This window comes from Talpa occidentalis, unplaced genomic scaffold (assembly GCF_014898055.3).
Source record: "Talpa occidentalis isolate TD23 unplaced genomic scaffold, MPIMG_talOcc4v2.1 talOcc4.10, whole genome shotgun sequence".
Taxonomy (NCBI): domain Eukaryota; kingdom Metazoa; phylum Chordata; class Mammalia; order Eulipotyphla; family Talpidae; genus Talpa; species Talpa occidentalis.
In genome coordinates, this window is record NW_023600993.1 from 72,905,182 (window position 1) to 72,924,330 (window position 19,149).

A 19,149-nucleotide genomic window follows, 5' to 3' on the forward strand; every position below is an offset into this window, starting at 1 on the left:
GATGGGGGCCTCCCCGGTGGCGCAGTGGTTGAGCGCTGGGTTGCGAAGCTGCCCACAGCCTCTGCAGCGCCAGAGTAATCCGGGTAATCCCCGTTCCCCGGCCACGGGAGGAGGGTCCCACATGGCGCACAGACCTCTCCTGCCGCCCGCTGCTACCCTCAGCAGTGTACTTCAGTCCTTCTGCCTGTTCTGTTCCCTGCTCTGGCTCTGGTGAATTCTCTCACCCTCCCGCACTTCTAACTGTGCCCAGTGCTTGTATAAATAAATAAATAAAATTAAATTAAAATAAATTTTTAAAAAAAATAAAAATTTTAAAATTTTAAAAAAATAAAATAAAATAAACCTTAAAAAAAAAAAAAAAGAATACTAGATGGATTATCCAGTATAGAATGCAGTAGAAGTCACAAAACTACCAGGAGGTCCTAAATACTAGCTTCTTATGCAAACTCAAAACAGTTATTTCTTTCAAAGAAGGTGCTATTTATCTGATGCTTTTCTTTACCCTAATTGCTTTTTACCAGGGAATCAGAAGCAAATTTTAAATCAGAGTAAGAAAGTCTAAAATTTTGACAAAGAGATTGCTTAACTATGTATGAGGCCCTTGGTCACCTTCAAATTTGTGATGTTCTTCTAGCAGCACACAAATACTCTGGTTCTTATCTGCTTCCAGGTTCATAGATCCAGGGTCTCCCAGGTTCATTGTTAATGCAGCATAGCCTAATCCATCCTTGTTTTATATACTAATTGAAACAATTTCTGAGAAATAGTTCTTTGAAAATTCAAGAGTTTTACAAGAGCTATTTCACAATCATAGACTGATATTGAGTACATAATAAGTCATATATCTGAGGTGACAAATTCTTTTTGAAGGGAAAGTCAAAGTAATCAATTTGTATTATATGATACATTTTCTCACTGACTCTCAATGAGTAATTTTTTAAAGGATTTATTTATTTATGCATACAAGAGCTGCGGTATAGGCCAGAGATGTGGGGGTGAGAGGATTCACTAGAGACAGAGCAGGGAATCGAACAGGCAGATCCACTGAAATACACTGCTGAGAGGGGCAGCAGGCGAGTCAGGAGAGGTCTGCTGTGCCATGTGGGTAGCTCCCTGGCTGGCCTGGGATCGAACTCATGTTGCAGAGGCTGCGGATTGCTTCACAGTGTGGTGCTTAACCCCTTGCGCTACCAGGGAGGCCCTCAATGAATAATTTAATCCCACATTTATGAGCAACACTGTAAGATGACTATATAAGAAAATATCTTGAAGTCTGAGAGAAGAATTGTTGGTTGGTAGTATTTTCACATACCTTTAGAGAACAGTTCTGAATGAAAACAGAGATGTCAAGTTCGCACTCTAATTTTAGGGTGCTCAGAATCATCTTGCAACAAAAGACCAGGATACGTATAAGCTTTTCAGGCAAGAGTTCACATCATGGGACAGTTTGGATTTTTGGCACAAAGTTGAAAGAAAAAAAAAATGAAGCTTCTAGTTTGAATTGCAGATTATGTTCAGACAAGACAACCCTGAAAATTATTTCTGTCCAAGGAATCCAAGACAATTATGTAAATGAGACTGGTATTTCCTATTCTACTTTGTTTAAGGTGAATGAGGGTCAGTTCAACTATTATAAATTTCTCTAATATCAACTGGCAGAAACACCATCACATGGGTTAATGAGTCTATTGAAATGGATGGTTTAAAAAAATAAGAAATATTACACTGTTATTGATGTTGGATAGTCTCCCTTTAATCGTAGTCTTTTTTTTCAGCTTTAATATGAAGTTACATCCTGACATTTAGTGTTACCAAATTACTTCAGCTCCTGAAAGATATTAATATAACTTATAATGCATTTTGTCATATCAGTAGAAGATTCTGAATAAGACTGGTCAGTTTAGATTCCTGAAAGAAATTAGTTCAAAGTTATTTCCTCATGACTGAAATTGCAAATGTCAGATTCCATTACAAGTGGCCGAGACTGGAAGAGTTCATTCCTTTCTTCATTCCACATACGGATCCCACAAGTTTCTGTGCAGCTGTATGCTTTAAAAAGCTTCACAATGTACAAAAACTTTGGGAAATTCCTTTTGTTGTTTTTGTTTGAGTTCTTTGTATATCTTTGTGATCGGTCCCTTATCAGTTGTATGTAGTGCAAAAATTTTCTCCCAATTGGTAGGGTGTCTCTTTGTTTTGGTTAATGTCTCTTTTGCTGTCCAGAAGCTTTTCAGTTTGATGTAATCCCAGCTGTTTATCTTTTCCTTCAGTTTCTTTGCTTTGGGGGATGAGTCCTTAAAGATGTTACCGAGATGTATGTCTTGTAGTGTTTTGCCTATATTTTCTTATATGTATTTCATGTTTCAGGTCTTATGTTCAGATTTTTTTTTAATATTTTCCTCTTGATTTTTAATTAATTAATTTATTTATTTATACAAGAACTGGGTACAGTCAGAAGTGCGCGAGGGTAAGAGAATTCACCAGAGCCAGAGTGGGAAACAGAACAGGCAGACTGACAAAATACACTGCTGAGGGGAGCAGTGGGCGTGGCAGGAGAGATCTGTGCACCATGTGGGACCCTTGCCACTGGCTGGGGTATCGAACCAGCGCTGCAAGGCTGTGGGCAGCTTCACAGCCTAGCGTTTAACCGCTGCACCACCAGGGGAGGCCTTTATGTTCAGATCTTTTATCCATTTTGAGTTAACTTTTGTGCACAGTGATAAGTAGTGGTCTAGTTTCATTTTTTTTGCATGTGATGGTCCAGTTTTCCCAGCACCATTTATTGAACAAACTGTCCTTGTACCAGCAAATTGTCTTAGCTCCTTTGCCAAAGATTAGTTGTCTATATATGTGTGGCTTTATTTCTGGGCTTTCTATTCAGTTCCATTGGTCTCTGTATCTGTTTTTGTTCTAGTACCACACTGTTTTAATTATTATGGCTTTTTAGTATAGTTTGAAGTCTGGGTGTGTGATACCTCCAATCTCCTTTGTTTTCATCAGGAGACCTTTGGCTGTTTAAGGTTTTTGTGGCTCCATATAAATTTCATCAGTATTCTATTTCTTTGAAGAATGTCATTGAGATTTTTATTGGAATAACGCTGAATCTGTAAATTGCTTTTGGTAGGATGGCCATTTTAATTATGATAATTTGATTCTTCCAATCCATGAGCAGGGGATGTCTTTCCATTTCTTTGTTATATAAATGACACTTGAAAATCAATGGCCATGGGCAGTTCCACAAAGTCTTCATATGTAAGTTTTCCCTCCATTTTTCTGCTCCTGTTCAAAAGACCACCTGATGGTCCAGAATAGCTGCTGAAGTTCCAACCACTATGTCCACATTCCAGGCAGTAGGAATGAAGAAGTAGGAAGGCTTATCCCACTGTCCTTTAGGTAGACATCTCAAAAATCTCAAACTCTACTTCTATATTATTTTTCACTTAGTTGTATGGGCTCACCAAGTTACAATCAGGACTGAAAGTCTCTTGACAGGGAATTGAGATTTGGTTTTCTAAAGATAAAGTGGAATTAGTATTTGAAAGCAGGACGCCCTCTCTGTCAGATTTCTTGCTTAAAAGATAAGAAAAATAACCCACAGAATTAAATACATCATAGACATTTATAGTGATATGTAATTGTGGTAACATTTCCTCTTTTTAAATGCCAACACTAAATTAGAGATTTACTTCAATATTTTTAAATCAGAGGTGGGAATTAGATATTGTGGAGCCTATTTCCCAACTCTAAACTGTTGAAAACAGCATACAAATCATGCCTTAAACCTTCCCCGAATTTCAAAGCACATTTGCTCTTTGGATTTAAATGACTCTAGTCACAACTAATGCAAGATATAAGAGGACAATTTGAAATTTAAAGGATGGCACTAACTCTCAGAAACATTCGGTGAGCTGGTCCATGCACTTTCTGTTAGTGACATACCCATGACTCTCTTTGAGGTTCCAGCAATTTATGTAATTGTCAATATCAAATTTTTTCTCAATGTTACATACACACACTGTGCGCAACCATCTGCACAGAAAATATGAAATATTTTCCTAGTTTCTCCATCTGCAAATATGTCACACTTCACGTTTCAGCTGAAGTGCCATTTCAGTTCCAAAGATTTTCCCAGCTCTGTTTCCCATTTTGTACTCAAGGACTGATCCTCCTACTTGCATTTAACAACTCATATCCAACATTTAATAAGTATTAAGCAAACATTCAACATTAGCCCTGCATATTATAGTATCTCATTGTGGCCTGGTCGTGTCTTATGTAGAATTCTTATCTTTCCAAGTTGAGAATGAGCATTATGAGTGCCTCATACTCTTTGTGTCATCACATTTTAGACATCAAATATTTCCAGGTTAATAGAGTCCATTAGATTGCTCTGCCAATAGGTACCAGAAACAAAAGAATGTATACTACCAACTCCTTGATGTTTCTTCTTAGGGACAAAAGAAACCTTACCCCAAATCATTGAGTCTTAAAGCATTCTGTGACATACATCTGATAAAAGCTAAAATGAAAACAGACAGGCAATACCAAATGTGAAATATTCACAAAACTTAATGGAAATGCAGAATTGTACAACTTTGGAAACCAAATTATATTGCTTAGCAACTTCAGTCCAAGTCATGAACTCATCAGACGTGTATATGTACATGCAAAATCACTACCAAAACAACCTGTACTACTTACTATGTTTAGAGAAATATTCATAATAGCCCCAAACTGAAAACTGCCCATGTGTCCTTCATGGATAACATGGATAAACATATTGAATACTTGTATATATTCACATGATGAAATACATGTCAATAAAAGTATACAAACCACGTAACATGCAAAATGGATAAAGTTCATGTGTGTAATGTTGAGTGAAACATGACAAGCATAAAGTAAGTCTTACTGCTTGGTTTCTTTCATATAAACTTCAAGAACAGGCAAATGGATCTGTCCTATTAGAAACTAAGATAGAGGCTAGCCAAGGTGGGGAGGGTTTACCAGTGAAAGGGACACAAAGAGCTTCTGGGGTGCTGGGAATATTGTATTTCTTAACCTGAGTGCTTGTTAAATGGTTATGATGTGTTCACTTTGTGAAACACACTGAGCAGTAGACATAGAATTTGTGCATTTTTATCTAAGCATGTTACACTTCAGTAAAAAACTTAGTAAAAATTACGCACAGAAATAGCAAGCTCTGGTTGACAGCAGGTAATCTCCTATCCCAACTTCCCTAGGAGCTAATGGACTCTGTAAAATGATGGGTTTATAAGAAAATTTCTAAATTTGCATGTAGCTCTAAAACCCCATGGATCTATATAGTTCTATTAAAATCCCATTGGAAAAATAACTAGAAGAAAAATTCTTTGACATTAGACCCAGTATGACATTTCATTTGCTAAGGAGGAATGCTGGTCTAGTCGATCCTCTCCCAGAACTGACTGTCATTAATTCCCAAGTCCTGGGGGGCAGTCAGTATCCAGAAGGGTAGAGCAGCCTTTACTAAAGAGGTGAGAGACTGAGAGGCTGGTGCTGCAGCTGCACTTCCTAGATTTCTTCCACATCTTCCCTTCCATCATTCTCTTTTCTCTATGGCCTTGTCAGCAGCTTTCCTGCCTGGCATCCTTTGCTTTCAGGGCTGACAGGTGGCTAGAAGTGCCTCTTTTTCCCCTCTTTCATTGACTTCTCTCTTACTCTCCTTTTGGCTGCTGCTGTGAGCTCACACATCCTTTGTGTAATATGTTCCCCATTCACCTAACAGGTGAACCTGCCCTGTTTTTCTTTTCCTGGTGGCACACAATATTTCAAAATTTAAAAACTTGAAACATTCTTCCTCTCTGCTTTACCTCTGAATGATATACTTGTCAATTCTGATGTGCTGCACTTATACAGAATGTTGAGGAAAAAAATATAATCAAGTGGTTGGGGGTGGATAAAAAATGGAGATGTTATATATAATCAGAAGATGGAAAGTAGCGATGGACATGTGACTAATATGCCCCATCTCACCACTTAGTTATTAATTACATTCTGCACATGTGGGCACAATTTAGAGAAAATGGAAATGACATTAGGTCTGCTTTCCACAAGTCCCTGATTCAAAAGGGATGCAGGATATGGACAAATGTGTAGGTGATCAATAATGAGAAATTGCAAATTAATAATCATGCTGTGATGACATGGAATGACACGGGGACAGATAAGGACCATGGGCCTCCTAGGCAGTGTCAGATGCATAAACAAAACCTTGTGGAAAGTAGACATTAAAATTGGAGCACTTTTAGTGCAGCTTAAATCTGAGTCTGCTTGGAGAAATTAATGGAGCATACAGCTGACTGGCTCCATAATCATGAAATATAGACAGCACGGAAGTTGACTCTGTTAGCTTTATTTGGGGGCTTTTACTGTGGAAGATTATTTCCAGGAAGGGGATTTACTAAGGGTAATTGCGCAAAGCTAAAGCTAAAGAAATGTTTGAGCAAGGAAAGTAAAATCTAGTCTATAGTGAAAGAGCCCATATTGGAAGAGTTAAGACAGAAATCTTGAAAGTTCTGTCACTCATGACACTATTGCAGTATTTTTTAAAAAGATTTATTCATTTATGCACACAAGAACTGGGGTACAGGCCAAAGGTCTGGGGGGTGAGAGGATTTACCAGAGACAGAGTGGGGAACAGAACAGGCAGATCTACTGAAATACACTGCTAAGGGGAGCAGCGGGCAAGTCAGGAGAGGTCTGCTGCGCCATGTGGTTTGCTCCATGGCCGGCCGGGGATTGAACTCGTGCTGTAGTGGCTGTGGATAGCTACATAGGTTGCGCGTCTTAATCCCTTGCACCACCAGGGAGGCCCACTATAGCAGTATTGTAGGGACTTGGCCTTTCCTCTCCCATTCTATAGTGTATGGTTCAATCCCAAGTCCTGCCTTTTTGGGTCAGTGCATGTGCTAGTCAAGACATGTGAGCTGGGAAAATAAAGATTACTGGTTTGTTCTTTCCATCGTCCATTCCCACCCCTGATATAAAACACCAACAACTAGCTTTTTTTTTAAAAAAAAAAAAATCTTATCCCACTATTAAACAATGAGTCAGATGTGATGGCACCTTCTCATCCTTTTTTTTCTAATTTCTATGATTTTCTGCTCTACAGCCCAGTTGGGTATACTAGAGAAAAATAGTCCAAATTCTATTAGAAGTAAGGTATGCATGATGTTTAAGAATGTATCTTATGGGCTGGTTTGGGGAACATTGCCTCTCAAGTCTACCAAAGCAAAGAAGTAAATGCCGTAGGAGCAAAAGCTTATGGTGTTTACCATGTGGCAGCCATAGTATTCTAAGCACTGGGTGGATACTTCCAACCAAAACCCTGTTGTGGAGTTTCTATGGCTATGACTATTTGAGAGAAATAAGGAAACTGAAGGAGAAGAATGTAGATTTCACTCTTATAGTCACTCAGTCAATAAATATTTTCAACCTGTCTTTTATGCCTGAATACAGGGAGTCTGCCCAATTGCAGGAGAGTGCTACAATGCAGGCAAGACAAGAGCTGATGTCTTGCCACTCAGGCTGCCTTCACAAAGTACCCCAGACTGAATTGGCAGAAATTTCTTTTCTCACACTTCCAGAGGCTGGAAGGCCAGAGTGTGGTTTCTCCCCAGGTCTCTCTTTGGCTTATAGATGACAGAGAGCATCTGAGTGCTCACATGGCCTTTGCTATATACATAGCTTCTTGCCATTTCTGTTTATCTTAATCCCTTCTTACAAGGAAGCCATCAAGGCTGGTTTGCAACACACTCTAGGAACTCCATTACCTCTTTAAAGGTCTTATTTTCAAATACTGTCACATTGTGAGACACTGGGACCTAGGGTTTCAACACACGAATTTGGTCACAATTCAGTCGAAAACAAATGGGAAAACAGTTTGACTCTGTGACTAGTATCAAGAGACCTTCACTTCATAACCTTAAACAGGGGCCAGAAAGTCCTTCCCTTCAGTCACACTGGCATGGAGTATACCAGAGGAACCACACGGAAGCGATCTCTGCGTGGTTTGCCAACAGTACACCAACTGCAATACAATGAGGGTTTGTGTGAACTGAGGGAAGCAACTGTGTCCAACTGCCCAGAGTGTTGGCTAAAAACACTGCAAAGGAAACATCTGCTTATGCAACATTTTTCTCTTTTTTTCCCTTTGAATGGTTCACAAGTGAATAAAGTGGATTTCGGTCACCCCACCACATAAAGCTGAATTCATGCCTTCAGTAATTCTTTCTGTGCTTGTCACATTCATACTTGCTCTGAGGCACTTCAAACACTGTTGGTTTATTCTTCCCTGAATTTGAATGAGGGTAATGCTGTGGAGCCATGTTTTCCTGCTCTGTGGATGAGATTTCACGGTCTACCTGCTGACTTATTAAAGGCACCTCTTCCTTCCAGTTAGGGGATTTATTCTGGTTATAATTTCTTTTAGTCTTCTTAATCTTGAAATAAAAGGCTTTTGAACCAGCAGTGTCTTATATGCCCCAAAACATTGATTTACTGCAATCCCTTAAAATGGTTTGGAAGCATCACTTAAAAGTGTTTGAAAAGAATGTTTGTGAATGTGGCTGAGCAATCACAGTGCTTTGCCTACACAATGCTCCTAAAATGTGTTCCCAGATTTAAATTTCTAGATCCCTTTAAAAGGCAGGGAAAAAAACAGTTCAGAGGCAACCAGTCATAAGAAAGATTGTTACGTGTTTATATATAACCATTTGTCCCTCTCTGCTTCAAATCCTCTGTAAATACTCAAGATTTAGAAACCCAGTGCCACATAGCAATGTAGTGGCTTATTTCGAAAACCTGCAGATCATTTGGTAAAGGGTCTAACTCCCTCCTGCTTTAAGTTAAAAAAGACTGCCTTTGGTGGAGAATGAACAATCTCCATCTGCTTCCTCCAGACTAGCCCCTCTTCACGCAGAAGAGAAGCTGGGAGGACTTGCTTTCTGTCCCAAGTTCTAATGTGGATTCCCTTTGGGACTGAAGAGATCATTTTGTCTAACATTGCTTCTTGTTCCTTCTTATTAAGATGGAAGTACTTTATCAGGTTTCTCAGGAGTATTATGCGGGAGTATTATGCAGAACAATTAAGGATTAATTAATTAGGAAACAGTCATGCTAAAGAAATAATGAGGATTTCTGTTGTATTTCTTTGGTTTTGGGTAAGGCCACCCCCAATCAATTTTAATCAGAAGCCTAGGGCCTCAGTTTTTCATTGCTGGTCACTGTGAGGTTTAAAGTGAACATGAATCTCTTGAATATAATTTTTCCCAAGTCAGATATTTTTACCCCCTGCAAGACTGAATTTTAGTACTTGCTTCACTGGGTTAATCAATAAGTGATCTTGTATTACATTTGGTAGTTCTATGATGAGTCAATGAAAATGACAAGACTTTTTTCCCCTTGCTTTTTAATAGTTTTTTTGTTGTTGTTGTGTATGTGATTATTATTGCTTATTTAAGTTAAATGAAAGAAATCCCAATGTCTAATATGGTTTTGCCAATTTCCATCTTTTATCTTCAGAGATACTCTTAGCCAAAACCCACAACAGAAAGTGACAGACCTTAGACAGAAAATCAGTGATTTAAATGAAAAAAATCTATGGTCACCTGTTGATTTTCCAAATGTTGATTTTCTAGGGTGAACATGATGGAGCTGTTTTCCTCCCTGAGTCCCTCCTGGTGGTCATTCTGTTGATGGAAGATGGGCTGGAACACACATACGTAGACCATCAGGGCTGCAGTAATGGATTTTCCTCCCTGCTGTTGGGTGAGCTGGCACCACTTCTAAGCTCAATTTTAAAGAGCTGTGGTTCAAGTGCCTTTACTGCTCCAAGCCACTGATGCCCAGGTGGTGGCTTGACATTCATTTCATTACCACCTTATAGTCCAAACAGAATGGGAACTCTGAATTGTGCCCTGGAGAACACAAAGGGCCTACCACCATACACCTGCTTTGCCCCTCTCATGCCACAGCAAATCAAATCACTTTCTTCTCAAAAGTGGAAACCCTAGAACTTGACTAACAGTTCAACTTCTACTATTTCTCATTTTCAAAAATATGCATGTTGTTACAATCCTCAAGGAAGCATAATCTACCCAGTGTGGAAATCAGCTCAATTTTATCAATTCATTCAACCAGTGTTTACTGACACTCCACTAACTACTAGGAACAAAAAGAAGATATAAAACAGTTTGCCTCAACAGAGGTGGTCAAAGTTAATGTAGGGTGGGAATGCAGCATAGCAAGGAAGAAGTGAAGCACAAATCCATGGATTTGACCTCTTTGTAGTAAATCTGGCCAAAGACTACATGGACAGGTAGGAGAAAGTTTAAGAGGAGGTGAAAGTTTTTCTTTTGGGAGTAATTATCCAGACTCCAAATCTGGGAATATTTAGGGCTCATATTCTTAGAATAGAAATTTCTAAACTTTTGCTGAATTCAGAAGACTTTTTAATTTTTTTATACATTCTTTCATACCAAACTGCTCTCTTTCATCTATCTATGTCAATTTCTTTTTATTAATAATAGAGTGAGAAGAAGGACCTCAGAGATAACCCAGTGTAACCCCCTCATTTTAAATATTAAAAAAACTATCTCCCAAGATAAATGATTTGTCCAAATCATGCTGATTTTTAAAAAAAAGCAGCCTTTGTCTGGAACTCAGTTGTTTTTTTTTTAAAGAATCTTTTTTTTAAAGATTTATTTATTTATTTATGCAAGAACCGGGGTACTGGCCAGATGCATGGGAGGGTGAGAGGATTCACCAGAGACAGAGCAGGGAACAGAACAGGCAGACTGACAAAATACACTGCTGAGGGGAGCAGCGGGCGAGACAGGAGAGGTCTGCTATGCCATGTGGGACCCTTGCCTGCCGGCTGGCCGGGATCAAACCTGCACTGCAGAGGCTGTGGACAACTTCACAGTACGGCGCTCAACCGCCTGCGCCACCAGGGGAGTCCCTGGAACTCAGTTTTCTATGCAGGCTTATGTTACTTTGGAATAAGAAATTCTGCAATTATTATAATTTCACCATGACATTTTTTCCCCCTTAATCCTGCCAGGTTTATGCAGAAAGCTTGAACGTGTATGGGTAAACTATATTGATAGAATTAATTAAAATATGAATTGATAGACTGTAAAATAGCCACAGTTTTTTCACTTCTTCACCTGTTGAATATGTTCTTTGTGATTAGTTTTGACTAATGGGACATTAACACAGTGAGGCTAACTGAGGTTTCATGGTGGCTCATACTTTGGGGCTTGCCCTTTTGCTGCTATGGGAACCCAGGCTCCCTCTGGAGGAGAAGATGGCAAGAGGCATTTGGACTAGGGGATCAGTTGCCCCTGCCACCTAAGCCAATTGTCCAGTCAACCCTTAGTCAAATTACCTGCTGATTATAGCTTTATGAATGCGCCTGGCTGAGTTAAGTCAAAACTCAATCCAGACAGGATACCACAGCAATTCCTGACCTAAATAAATGACTCTTGTCTTACTCATTAATAGTGGTTCATTGCATGCAAAACAAAAATTAGCTAATACAATGAAAATAATAATAAGAACAAAAACATGAGCAGAAGATGGGAGAATCACTAATTCAGAGTAAGTTAGTAGAGGTTTCTTTAGAAAGATAAACTTTAGGGCCTCCCCTGGTGGCGCAGCAGTTGAGCGCTGTGCTGTGAAGCTATCCACAGCCTCTGCAGTGCTGGTTTGATCCCGGCCAGCCAGCAGGCAAGGATCCCTCATGGCGCAGCAGACTTCTCCTACCTTTCCGGCTGCTCCCCTCAGCAGTGTACTTAGGTCCTTCTGCCTGTTCTCTTACCCACTCTGGCTCTGGTGAATTCGCTCACCCTCCCACACTTCTAACTGTACCCAGTGCTTATATAAATAAATAAATCTTTAAAAAAATATATAAAATAAAAAAAATTAGAAAGATAAACTTTATATGCAAAGAGAGCAGAACCTTAATGCTAAATTTGCTGTTTATGGAGGAAAAAAGTTGTATTTTTATCTCCCTAAGAAAATCTTTGTCATAGGGTGAATACAAGTTCTCATTATAATTATTTCATAATTTAATTTCAAGTCTTGGCCAATAACTAGTCACTAATTAAAGTGACATTGCAAATAGTTTTTTATTTGAAGCATAGACATAAATGTACACATATGTACACAAAACACACATTGTTAGGTGCAGTGCCTTCTCTTTTATGGGGTCATTTATCCAGGAGAGTAGATATCATGATCTGTTAGAGCCGGAGCTGTGTTTACTGTGGATTTCTGCCAAGATAACCCTTGGCATTCTTCAAAGATTTCTCTTTGTTAACAAGAGCATCTCTATAATGCAATATGCTTTCAAGGAGTTGAAATATAACCCTGATAAAATATAAAGATAAATCCTCGTAACAAATAAATACAACTCCATTTCCTGTGCTCGTTGAGAGCAAAACTTAAAAGAAAACAGTTCTCAAAGTCCATTCAGAAAGAGATAGTCTCTTGACAATATTCTGTAGCTTCTCTTGGAAAGTGTAGGAGAAATGCATATTAAGAAATATATAGAATTAGGTTGGAAAACAAGAAGAGGTGTTTTTGGTAGAGCAGAAGCAAAATGAAATTGTACCACAAGAAAAATCCATGTAAGAGAGGATTTCTGCATAAACATTGATATTTAATATTGATAAAAGGAATCATATAAGCACAATAGTCACAAACACTGTTTCCCAGATTTAGAATAGGCAGAAAAGAAGAACAAAAACTAAAAAATTCATCACAACTGATAATAAAGATTTTTATCTAGGGAGGAGAGTGAAATTTGGGTAGACATTAAAGAAAAATTTCCTAAATCTGTATTACTTGCAATCTTTTTACAAGTTAGATGTATCCATATATTAATTTTTTCATTTAATATACTTTAAAAATAAAGATTGTATATCTTTTCTATTCCTTATAATCCCATACGTAATAATACTTGGACATATTTAAATCAGAAATTGTTCCAATCCCAACCCAAATGGTCTTTCATATCCTAAAATCTTGTATCTGTCACATAGTTTTTATTACTGAATATCTTGCCTTTCTTCATCTTGTACAGTTGATAAGTGATCTTCTATCATGTGACTTCAATTAATGTATCCTGGTTAAAGGACATATTTTTAATATTTTAAATAATGGTGTATAAATTTAACAATGTTTAGGAATATTATTTGCTATGAATACTTATGTGACAATATGTACATAATCTCATTAATCTTCTCAGTAAGTTCCATTTTACAGATAAGGCCTTTGAGATTTTAGGCAGATAAAATAACTTGTCCAGATTCCCAGAGCAAGCAAGAACAGAAAGAACCAATATTTGAAAGAAGATGTGTTTAACTCAGGATTCTGAATTTTAACTATTTGAACAGTTCTGGCCACATAGAACCAGCTCAGCACATGCTGCAATAATTGATGATTTCACAGCTCATGGGCAGTCTTTGAGCTGCATACCCTGTGATTTCATGAGGACAAATTTGAAGCATCGTAATTAACAATTTTAGATCTGGGAGAACTTTGGCAGCCATATAACAGGTGAAGGAAATTAAGCCCAGAGAAGTTAAGACAGTAGTCCAAGGTCACAGAGTATAATTCTTGAATAGTCGTGATTGAAGCCTAGCTCTCTGGGATCCTACTGCAGTGCTGTGGAATGGCATGTCGGAGAACATGATGTTGCAGCTTCTAAGCAGCCCTTCATCCACATTCTTCCATGTAAAACTCCTGCTGCCTGATCATAGTGGACTATGATTCCTTATTTTGGAGACACAGCACAAATCACTGAGAGATGTTTCTTTAAATGAGCTGCAGGCACTTATATCAATCAGCTTTTCTAGACCAAGAGTGCTAAAATCAAAACGTGATTGCAGGAGCAGAAAGCAGAACCTCAGGCATTAAAAGTGGTGCTGAAGGGACAAATCCAGACAACAGTCATAGACAGAGAATAGAAAGATACTGAAAAAAATCCAGAAGGCAGAAGAGCTGGAGCTATACATGTGAGAGAAGAGGTTCAGGTATTCACCTCAACATTGGAAAGGATTCCAGGACCACCTTCTGTGACTCCAGGGCATTAATTATTTTTGTGCTATTGTGGTTTCTTCCTGTGTGAGTAGTTGCAATTAAAAATACCAAATTTAGGCAATTGCCCAAGGCAGAACAATAGTCTATGAGGTGACCTTTAAAGTAAAATGACTCTTCTCCTTTTTTAACTTTAAAAAATTTTAAGCTATGCATTTCAGACTCACAGAAGAGTTTCAAAAATGAAACAAGGTACTTGTCTCGACTCTGAGTTTTGTTACATTTGTGTTTTTCCTCTTTTCTTTGGAACTACTTCAGAATTTCAAACATCTTAACTCAGTCATTTTTCTGTTGTAATTGTGCAAAGGAATGTCCTTGTTCAAATTCTGTTATTCTATACTAACATTATTACCTGGTATATAATCCTTACTCAAATTGTACCAATTCTTGCAATAATATTCTTTGTACATTTTTTTTTTTCTGATCCAGGAATCTAGTCCCAGATCAAACATTGCATAGTTGACATATCCCTCTAATCTGCTCAATTCTTTAGATGTTTTGAAGATTATAGGCTGGTTGTTCCTCATTTTGGGCATGCCACAAAACTGAGACTGTGTCTAAATGAAATAGCTTTAATGACAGTATTTTATGTGATAATAAACCTGTCAAATATGCTGTTCCTTAAGTTCAGGGAGTATAATGATAAATAAAGGTGAACCACAAAGCAAGCTCTGGAAAGAATCACACCCGGAGGGATGGTCACTCTATGGACAGTGAACTAACTACCTGCACCTTTAGTGCAGAAACTCGCCTTCACTCCAGGTCATATCAGGTGGACCCCATTTCATTTATTTATTTATTTTACCATAATGACATCACTGGGCATCATTTGCTTTTCTAAAGAACAGAGGGAAGGGCCTCCCCGGTGGCGCAGCGGCTGAGCGCTGGGCTGCGAAGCTGCCCGCAGCCTCTGCAGTGCCGGTTCAATCCCCGGCCGCCAGAGAGGGTCCCACATGGCGCGCAGACCTCTCCTGCCATGCCCACTGCTCCCCTCAGCAGTGTATTTCATCAGTCTGCGTGTTCTGCTCCCCGCTCTGGCTCTGGTGAATTCTCTCACCCTCCCGCGCTTCTGACTGTACCCAGTGCTTGTATAAATTAATTAATTAATTTAAAAAAAAAAAAGAAAAGAGGGAAAAGTGTACTTGGAAAATTGCTTTTATTTCAGTCTGCCCGTAAAACTTTCTTTCCCTTTTTGAAACATCATAGGCTTAAACGAATTTGAAGAGTTGGAATAATTAGTCACTTAATTTTAACACATTTAAAAACTATGTCATTGTATTTACGTATGTTTAAGGGCATGTGTCATGTAAGAAGCTTATAGAATTGAGTTCTGAAAACAGAGTTCCTCTTCTATTACTAGTTTCTATCTCTCAAATTCATCTTCGATGTACCTGCCACCCCCTTGCTCCAAGTCTGTCATCTTCCCAAACACTGTTCTAACAGTTTCCTAATTGCACTGAGCACCCATCATAGGTCCCCCATCATTCACTTGCCACACAGTAGACAATATGATTGCCTTAAAATATAACACACATCATGCTATATTCCTCACTGACATTGTCCAATGACTTTCTCTTTGTTGCACTCCTTAAAATCCAGATCACCCACCACAGCTAATAGAACTGAATCGCTTTCTTCTCCAACTGCTTCTCCTTTTTCTTGGTTCCATCCATGCTGACTTTTCCATTCCTTGAGCAAACCTGTTTCCTCACCCCAGGGCCTTTGCACTTGCCAATCCTCTGCTTAGAACCCTCTTTATTTGGCTTAACTCATGATAGTTTCTTGTTGTCATTTGAGTACCACCTCATCAGGGAGACTTTTTCTAATTGCTGCCACCTTCCCCTTAGACCAGCTACTTGCCCCAATTTTATCTATAGGAGAGGAGATATAGTGGGTACACACGAAATATTTAAAGTCACACACACAATAGAAAATGAAGACTTATGTATATAGAATCACAAGTCTTTTTCTGTTCAATAAATTACCCAAAAGTTTGTGTCTTAAAACAGTGACTATTAATGTTATGATTCTGTAGGTTATCCCTGGCTTAGCTGGTTTGTTGTTTGGCTGGGTTTGCTCCTGCATATGTAGTTAGCTGTGGAGTTGACTGATCTAGAGGGACTTTATTTATCTCTGGATCTTGTGGTATCTCATTCTCCAGCAGGCTAACCTATACTTGTTATGGTGGTGGTGGAAGGGTTCCAAGAGAAAAAAAGAACCATACAAGGGTTCTTCAGGCACAGGCATGGAACTAGTACACCTGTCAGTTCTGAGACCTTGTAATAAACAAGTCACAAGATCAGCCCATCAGCCCAACTTAAGGCCATCATCTCCATGAAAGAAACTGCAAAATCATATTGCTTAGGTGTATGGATCCATTAAGGAAAATCATTGTGGTTATTTTTATAAATTCTGCAACAGTTAAGTCATTTTTCTGGTTTTGCACAATATTTCATAAAACATGACCGCATCCGCATGTGCACCTCATGTGCACTTCAGTCTTCTGCTTCTCGGGAAAGATTTTGGAATTGCAACTGCTCCAGGAACAGTTGTGACCCAGGGGTGCCTGCCTGACCCTGACTGGTACCCTGTCTGTGGATGTCATGACAACCACAGGAAATAGTGCCTGGGATAGCAGTCTCCCTGGATAGGCCCTGGAAGGGCTCAGTTCATCAATAATTTGCCTGAATGGATGATGAAGGGGCTCAGATCTCTGTAGGACTGCAGTGGGGGAAATAAGTCTTCTAGGACTGTGTGTTTGGTCATTGCTTCTCTCCATCTCCACCTTATTGCTGTGATAACCTAGGGGCTGACTCTTAGGTTTATCAAATACACAAAGGATATATTTGAAGTGTAAGAGAACCACTTTGATGGAGATTGCTTTTTTTCTAATTTACAGTAGGCAGGTGGTATTCTGAACTGTTTTCCACTGGAGTTCTGAATAGAAATTTACATGCTGATTAAATAACAATAAGCTTTTCTCAGGTAGCTGAAGAAGGTGCTAATGCAGTGTTTCTCAGCCCTGGTTGCTTATTATAATCCCTTGAGATGCTTGTCAAACATATTGGAGCCCCACAAGCTAAAAATTTAATTGGTTTGGTGGGAGTCTTTAATGATTTTCTCTTTTAAAGCTGCCCAGCTGACTTTAATATGCATCCAGCATCACATATGGCCATGTTAACATAATGAACCCAGAGTTATAATGAATGGCTAGTGTATTGCAAAAAGCACTTGTAAGAGCTGATGTATCTGTATCTTATTTCTAGCTCTACCACACTTTAGCTGTTTGACCTTGAGAATCCTCAGTGTCCTCATCTTCATAATGGGGTAAGATTACCTATTGCACAGGCCTTGCAAGGACAAGAAATAGCATTATAAAATTGTGGATTAAAGGAAACATCAGATTTTAGGAACAGGTTAAGACCAAGTGAAAGTGCTTAGAAATGTACAATTGGATGATGTGTTTACTTTAATGAAGTGTTTACTATGAAAATCAAGATATTTATATGCTCTGGTTCACAGCATCATTATTCACAATAGCCAAAACGTGAGTGTTAATCAATGAATAAATGGATAAGAAAATGTGTAGTAGACATACAATGGAATATTGTTTAGCCTTAAATGATAGCAAATTTTGACATATTCTATGATAGGAATGAAACTTAAAGACATCATGCTAAGTAAAATAAACCAGTTACAAAAGGGAAGATACTCAGAGTCTACTTATGAAGTGCCTAGAGCAGTCACACTCAGAGACACAAAGCAGAATGCTGGTTTCAGGGATGGGGGAGGCTGAATTGGAAAGTTGTTTAATGAGGAACAGAATTTCAGTTTAGAAATGATGAAAACATTCTGCAATGGACAGTGGTGATGGTTGCAGGACAATGTGAATGTAGTTAATGGCACTGAATTGTTAATATATTGTGCCACAATAAAACAAAAGTTTTCTTTTGTTTTATTGGAGGGAAACAAGGGTTCTGATGAGCATGAGGGCTGGTTGGGGTTGGGGTGGGTTCTAAGGTTATTAATGAGGTTCTTGATCTGATATTTATAAGGGTTTTGCCTTATAATAATCCATTATTTGGTTTGGTTTTCTGTATAGATGTTTTATTTTACAGTAAAAAGCACTTAAATATTTTTTTCAATTATAAAACACTCAGAATCATGGTCATTGATAGCCCTCAGTATAAGGGAATTATTTGCCATTGTTGAATGACTCCTACTTATCCCTGTCTTTCTCCATCCAACTCATAACCATCGCCGCCACCATCACTTTGTATGATGATCAGCTCACAGGTAGCACTGGAACCCAATGCTGAATCAGTGATGGCAGTGCTGGACCCAAAGAAGCTGCAGGACTGACTTGGAGGAACCCTAGTCTGAATGAAAGAGGCAAAACTACCAGGACTAAGTTCTGGGAGCAAAGGATGACTATAAGCACAGTCATAGGGTAGCATCCATTAGGGTACCTTCCTTGCAGGAAGGAGACTTAACTAGACTTATTCTGAGTGGGAAGAAGCTGGTTGTCTACAAGGCACATTTATTCCTGGCTTTATGTTTCATGTTCAGCATAGTCCTAATTGTATGAAAATTAGTGATCAATGTGAAAAGATGTAATGCTAATAATTGAGAATTTTATTGTATGTGCTGGAAACATTCAGAGTAAAAGGAAGTGACTTTGAAAGATGAAGGAAGTTGGGAGAGGGAGATGGAATATTGAAAGGGGATGGCTTTCCAGTAACCAAATCAAAGAGGTATTGGTTACCATCTTGTGACTTGGTGAAAAAACAGTTGGAACCAGAGAAACACAGTGGGGAGATCACATTAGACAGGTCACCTGGAACCAGATGTGGGGGAGCCCTTGATCAGGCAGAGGAGTTCATATTTGCAGTTATGGGAAATAAGGGCCCATTCCACATTGTTGATCATAAGCAATGAAAGGATTTATTTCTGTGGAAGAAGGAAGGGGCTGAACGGAGGACAACTTCTGAAGATACAGGAGAG